The 7,500-nt window shown below is 43.7% G+C and overlaps 2 protein-coding genes across 6 annotated transcripts in view; one reads left to right on the top strand and one right to left on the bottom strand.

Moving 5' to 3' along the window:
- LOC113820869 (deoxynucleoside triphosphate triphosphohydrolase SAMHD1) overlaps positions 1-7,500 on the top strand; it is a 69,266-nt gene that overhangs the window by 50,209 nt on the left and 11,557 nt on the right. The window lies entirely within an intron of this gene.
- Positions 1-7,500, bottom strand: part of LOC113828253 (alpha-(1,3)-fucosyltransferase C) — a 35,082-nt gene that overhangs the window by 18,609 nt on the left and 8,973 nt on the right. The window lies entirely within an intron of this gene.

Here is a 7,500-nt window from a genome sequence, read left to right as displayed (position 1 = left end):
AAGGTATGTAAAAGCTCTGTGTGACTTCAATGTCCTCGCCGCAAGCATGTACCGACTGAACAGTTTCTAGTGATGTCCCCAAAGTCCTGGGATCTTGATCTTGGTCCAAGAGACCTCTAGACCCAAGGGCTTCGGGTTCATTACTAAATGCATCCAGAGCCACCACTGGGCAAGATTCCAAAGATTCCAGATAGAATGGCAAAATATCATCAGCAAAGTCAAGTTCGGCAATCTTGATATTGCTAAGAGTTGCTCCACAATGACTTTGAACAGTAGTTCTGCCCATTATCCAGTCCATGGAAGTGTTGAAAAACGTTGGGGCAATGACACAGCCTTCGTCTTCACTCCTTCAAACCAACAGAAAAGAGCTTCGACAGGCCCCCACCACACTTTACAAAAATTTCAGTACCAGTCATACAGACGCTATTAGTCCAATAATCCGTGTTGGTTAATTCCTTCAGTCTCAAGATCTCCCAGAGTGACTCCTGATGCACCGTATCGAATGCCCCTTTAGAGGTCGATGTAGGTCTGCAAGCAATCCATGCCCGAACTCGCGACGATTTCCAGAAATGACTTGAAGCGCTAGGGATACGGTCTATTTGTGGACTCTACCAGAGTGAATCCAGATTGCTCCAGTCTCTGATGCCTCAGTAGGCATGTCTCTGATACGTCTCAGAAGGATGTGGGACAAGAACTCTTGGGGCCTGGTATACATCGAGCAGTACGATGCCTCGGTGGTTGTTGCAGTCCCATCGGTCCCCCTTCCCCTTCCAGAGAGAGATGACCACACCCCTCAACAGGTCAGAGGAACGGTACCTGCAACCGCCAGATGGCAGCCAGGACAACATGCAACCCCACGCCATAGGTTCACCACCAGCCTTTAACAGTTCAGCTGGGATGCCGTGCATATACCAGCTTGCTTTACCACTCTTCCAGTTAGAGGGGCATCCTCACTGATGGGTGGGTCCAGTAACGGAACCCAGGCACCACCCACATCCAAGTTAACTGTTGGTGGTCAACCTGGTGCAACTGCTCAAAACACTCAGCCCAGCGTTCCTGCACCGCAACAGGATCTGAGATGGGTCTGACCACTTTATCGGAGAAATGAATTGCTGTCACCTGTGTAAGAGGCTTGGCTTGGAGCTTTCAGCTTAGGGCTTCGGGTGATGCAGGATGAAGGTCATTTACTAAGAAAATAAAATCTCACTTCCTAAGCAAGATTCCTAATAAAACCCCTGTCCTTGTCCCTTCTTAACCCCAAAGACAGAGTTCTCTGCGCACCTGGGAACAGTGCAAATCCCGATCCCTGTCAGCACAGGCCACACGACGAAGCGATCTGTGGTATCCAGTGTCTCCTGTAGATGAAATTTCGCCTTCCTTCGGGCGTTCACCAATCGTCTCTTGAGCCGCATCAAGCGTTGCTCACGTTTGAAGGTGTCTCACAGAAGTACATGTCCATCAAATTTTCAAGTTGACTGTGCAACGTCCAGAGACCGCCTCAGCAAACCCCTAGACACATTCCTCCTCCTCAGCCTGCGTCCAAGTGAAAACACCCTGGGGTGATTCATTGGTCTGCTGGGGGGTTTTGAAATGGGGACTTTGGAGAGTAGCCACAACCAACCATATGGTCAGCACCACAGAACTTGGCACTCTTATACACCCTGGCAATTCTGGAGGATCCTCCTGAGTGCCAACTGCAGTATGTGGTCGCATCTCCTTGGCTGCATTACCCGCGCGATCAGCTGTACCATGTCCAGCAATGTGGGGTCTGGGCACTGGTACCAGGGAGCCAGAGAAATCCTCAATTTTCTGGGACTCTAGCAAAAACCCGGAGGAAGACAGGCTATTCTCGCTGCCGGTATCAGTTTTCGAACCATGGGGATCCATGACAAACATCTCATAGCCAGGGCCTGATCACAGCCAGATACTGCATTGAGGCCCACCCAGGACAACATAAATATCTTTTGGGGGCACCTGTCTGACACAGACTCCAGCCTTTGGCAATAGAAATCTCTTTCACATCAAGTTTACAAAGATCGGTAGGAGCATACACAACAATAAGACATGAAGCCAAATGCTAGCTTCAGTCTCATTACCATTATACGTCTCACTCGACTGGAGTAACCTCTACCACCAAAGGGCTGGAGTTTGCTGGAGATGGCCATGGCTACTCCTCAGATGGTGACCGTAATCTGCGGCCTTGATCCAGTAGTAAGGTGTAGCCGCCTACAGTGATCGTTCCCACTGCCAGGTCTTCACACCTCCTGAGAGAACAGCTACCCTCCACCTTCAGCCTCCCCAGTTCCCTCAACAGCAGAAGCAAACCGATCATCCTGACACAAAGAATGGACGTTCCAAGCCCCCACCCTGGAGGTTTAGCCTCAGGTAGTCGTTTTCCTCCGGTGGACGCCACTTCTGCCACTCCCCGCCGACACTGCTCCACATATAGCAGGAAACGGCAGGTACTGTGGAACCCACTCATCCATCTGTGGGGCTTCCTGGAAGGCTTTCTCTATGGGCTTCACCTGCTGGCTATGTCTACCAGAACGCAGGCTGGGACGAGTAGTTTCTGCTCCCGTCCCGCGTCCCGGAAGTCGCCCTCCCAGCGGGATCCAACAGCCCGCCTCTTCTTGCTGGGGTGAGGAGCAGTTCCCTTCCCCTCCCAGCATTACCATAAATATTGAACACCGCCGAGGTTTTTTCTTTTATTTTTTTTGGGGGGGAGGGAGGATTCTGGTGTCGCCAACCTCCCCCGAGCTCTCCCATTAACCTCTAGGGGATCTAGGAGCAGGAGCTGGTACAAGGCCACCGGGCGGGCATGTCCACACGCCAGTGGCCACGAGGAGGCATTGCAGGGAGTCCTTTTGATGATGGAGAGGCTGGCGCACTTGGCAGGGAGGCTTATGCAGTGCTGCTCCCTCTTTTCGTACTAGGCTGAGGCCAGCGGTGGCAGCCGTGTTTGCGTAGAAGGCATGCAAAAGCTCTTAACACTAACTAACTGACTCACCACAATGATCGCTTCACACCACCCTGCGCATGAAGCACCCCACCATACATACATACTTACATACATACATATATATATATATATATATATATATATATATATATATATATATATATATATATATATATATATGCTCACACACACACACACACGCACACATGCACATACACACACACACACACACATTTCACACACACACACACATAAAGATAAAGATAAAAGATATACACATATATGTATGTACAGTATATATACATATGTGTGTGTGTGTGTGTATCTTAGGATGGCTTTTTGATGCCTTATGGCGGGTTGTGCTGTGTTATTATAGATATACAATATTAATAAGAATATGCATGAAAAATAACCGAGTGTGGTAGTGAATTGTGCATCTGATGCAACCCGGGGATAAATGTTTAACACAAGCTTGATGTGTATATATATATATATATATATATATATATATATATATATATATATATATATATATATATATATGTATGTATGTATATGTATATATATATATATATATATATATATATATATATATATATATATATATAAATATATAGGCACACATACATATTATTATTATATTTATGTATATGTATATATTTTTATATATATATGTATATATATATATATATATATATATATATATATATATATATATATATATATATATATATATATATATATATATATATATGTATATATATACATACATATATATATATATATATATATATAAATATATATATATATATAAATATATATATATATATATATGAAATATATATATATACATAAAATATATATGTGTTATTGCCTATATATATATATATATATATATATATATATATATATATATATATATATATATATATATATATATATATATATATACACATATATATTTATGTATGTATATACACATATATACACATATTGTCGGCCCGAAGGGTTACCGTTAGAATTATAACGGGGTGAAAGATGAGTTCTCCCTGCTGTCCTTGCCCTCTTCCTCGCATGCCCCACTGTGTATTCACCCATTTGTTCTGTAATGCAGTGCACCTATTAACGTACGTCGGCGCTTCCACGGAGAACAGCACCCAGAGCTGGCTCGGCGACCATGGCGCGCGGCAGGCGACGCACGGTCGGCCTGATCACTACGGCGTCGGCCTCTCGGAGGAATGCCTCGTCGTACACCACACAGGCACGGCGCGCCCCCGCACTCGCCCCTCTCCTGCCTGGAAAGCGAAGACGGTACTGGCCAGAGGAAAGGGGTGAAGCCGCTTGGAAGAGGAAGACAAGGGGAACAGACACGCCCAATGCGGTGATCTCGAAAGGCTATATTTATTCCCATTTCGTCTTTTACAACATTTAGTTCTCTCCTCCTGCCTTGCTTTCTAAATATCATCGCTGGTACATCTTTAGCTCTAGAGCACTATAGACCTTTGAATTCTTAGAATCTTGACCTGAATGCATATAACATGCAGATAAACATCAAAATCGTAAGCATTTAAATTATAGAAATTACACTGTCACCTGACAAGTCTATTTAGGACAACACCTGCCTTGAATTTATTGCATACTTTATAATTCATTACTTACATATTTTTACGATGTCATGGAATCGTCACGTTATTAATACTATGAATTTTGGAGCATGTGCTACAGTTGCACTTGACTCTAAATCCAAATTCCCTGCAATATTCCACTTCATTGAAGCATACTTTTGACGTGCTTATAAAACATTGGCATTGGCCTGTACATGTTCTTCATTCTAGTGTTTATCAAGTACATGTTCTCAACCTTTAGGTGTTTATAAGCATGTACTCCTGAAGACAATAAGGTCTTATAAGGAATAGAGAAAATAGATTGGAAATCAAATGAGGAAGAACTTCTCACATGAAGTGGATTGGTGAAATCAGTTTTATCCCAAAGTAAGCGGCACAGTGTCTCATACGTGCATTTGCTAGGATATTTAAAATCATAAAAAACACCTATAGAGCCTCGTACGTGTTCTTTACAGACCTGGAAATATATTTACTCGCCATTCCGAGAGACCTCTTTCCTAAATTTCTTCCACAGTAAAAATGATCTTTTTCCGGTTTTCTTCGCTCTCGTCTTTGCTTCTGCTCAAGGTTGGTGACGTCATCGTTCTTTATGACATCCTCAGAGGCAGGTAATCCTTTTCGCCAATGACGTCACGCGGCATATCTAGTATTTCTCTTGTGACGTTGAAAGGCGTCGTTGGCTTTTCTCTCTGGCGACGCTGTAGGGTGTCTTTATTGGAAGTCAGCATATGAGGGAGTGACAGTATAAGGTATATCTGGATTTACACCTGTTGTACGCCCATGGGGTGTATTATGGCTTTTATATAAAAATGCACTGTAATAGGGCATATCTATCTTTTTAACACCTGATGTCATGGGCAACAGTCTCGTTAACTTTTTGCTTGTGACGTCATAGGACGTCTCTAGCTTTTTGATTGTGACGTCATAGGGCGTCTCTAGCTTTTTGATTGTGGACGTCATAGGGGTTGCGTCTCTTGGCTTTTTGCTTGTGACGTCATAGGGCGGTCTCTGGTTTTTGCTTGTGACGTCATATGGCGTCTCTGGTTTTTTATTGTGACGTCATAGGGCGTCTCTGGCTTTTTGCTTGTGACGCTCATGTATGCCGTCTCTGGCTTTTTGCTTGCGATGTCATAGGGTATCTCTCACGGTTTTACTCTGTGGCAACTAGACGGTATTTGTAACATTTCACTTGTCTCCTGGAGTGGCTCTTCCTCGAAATAAATCTCCAAGATGAAACCAAGATATACTATCATGTTGCCATTTTTGGTAATCAATTTCCCCACACCACCAACAACAAAGAAGAAGAAAGAAATACACCGCGTATATGTACACTCATACATACAGACATGCACACACACAAACACACACACACACACACACACATATATATATACCGCATAATTTTCGTCTGATACTCAAAATCTCAGATCCATTCCAGCATTACAGCACCTGCATGACGCCGTAGACGGTAGACGAACTTGAACCGGAGAAACCATGGTGAAAGTGAAGAAGAGTAGAAGAACAAGGAGAGACATGAGTAAATCCTCGCCTCCTTCCAGCACGGAAAACCGCTCGAAAGACAGTCGATGTTGGCAGCCGAAGCCCCGCCATGCATGCAGCCGCCGCCTACGCCTTTCGGACACTGGCTGAGGACGCGTAGAGGTGCTGGTGCAAGACGAAGAGGCGGGGACCGTTCTGTAGATTGGTGAATTGGATATCCAGGGACTATAGGCAAATCTCATTATTGTTTTTATTAAGTAATTTCATAGGTTCGTCAGTCTTGCTCTTCTCTTTTTTTCTCTCTCTCTCTCTCTCTCTCTCTTTGTTTTTATCTGCCCTGTCCCCCACCCCTTTCTCTTTCTCTCTCTCTCTCTCTCTCTCTCTCTCTCTCTCTCTCTCTCTCTCTCTCTCTCTCTCTCTCTCTCTCTCTCATCTCTCTCTTCCATTTCTCCGTTATTCTGCTTGTCTGCCTGTTTCTCTTCTATGTGTCTTGGAATTTTGTTCAAAGTCAGTCACACAATCTGTCTTGGTTTCGTCTCTGTCTGCTCTCGCTCTCCTCCTCTTCCTCTTTCCTCCTTTGACTCTCTCTTCTTCTTCTCTCGCCTGCTCGCCTGACCTTCTTTCTCTCTCCTCCTCTGTCTTCTCTCTCTCTCTCTCTCTCTCTCTCTCTCTCTCTCTCTCTCTCTCTCTCTCTCTCTCTCTCTCTCTCTCTCTCTCTCTCTCTCTCTCTCTCTCTCTCTCTCTCTCTCTCTGAAATTGCAACAAAACTGGAACTCACAGGACTAGTTCGAGGATGCCTGTATGACGAAGTGGAGTTTTCGTGAGAGTCTGTTCCTTCCTTTGGCAACTAGTCTTCAAAGACCTAACTAGGGTTTTAATGGTACAGTTTTATGCGAGGAAATGGATGGCAAGATTCACACTTGATGCTATGCATATAACATGAGCTGTTCATTAAAGGGAAATATGTTCAACAACATTAAGCCACACTAGAATCTTGAAGTATTCCAGATATATTAGAGGTTACTTGAAACATATTCCATGTTCTGTTTTTCTGTTACTGCTCCTTTCTTTGTTGCTTACGAATTAATTCGGTAATACATTAAAAAGAAACTTGCCACATAAACATATGCCAATAAACCTGCAGACCTAGTTTTTGGGCAGTGTTGCACCGTCATCTACATGCATGACTTAAATCATTCATGTTGATGACGAAACATCTGTGAATAACAATAGATTTGAAGCTGAAATTAAGCATAGTACCTTGAAACCGAAAAAATTATATTCACTACATGGAGGATAGTACCTCTGTCACCCTCGACAATTTATGATTTAAGTACCTCCCTGCAATATTTTATGTCACTGCTGGAGCATAAGCTGGGATTCCATTCTACATCGTGTGCAGAAGAGAAGCACATC

This window comes from Penaeus vannamei, chromosome 13 (assembly GCF_042767895.1).
Source record: "Penaeus vannamei isolate JL-2024 chromosome 13, ASM4276789v1, whole genome shotgun sequence".
Classification (NCBI taxonomy): domain Eukaryota; kingdom Metazoa; phylum Arthropoda; class Malacostraca; order Decapoda; family Penaeidae; genus Penaeus; species Penaeus vannamei.
The sequence above is the reverse complement of the archived record's forward strand: the minus strand, read 5'-3'. Positions and strand labels throughout refer to the sequence as shown.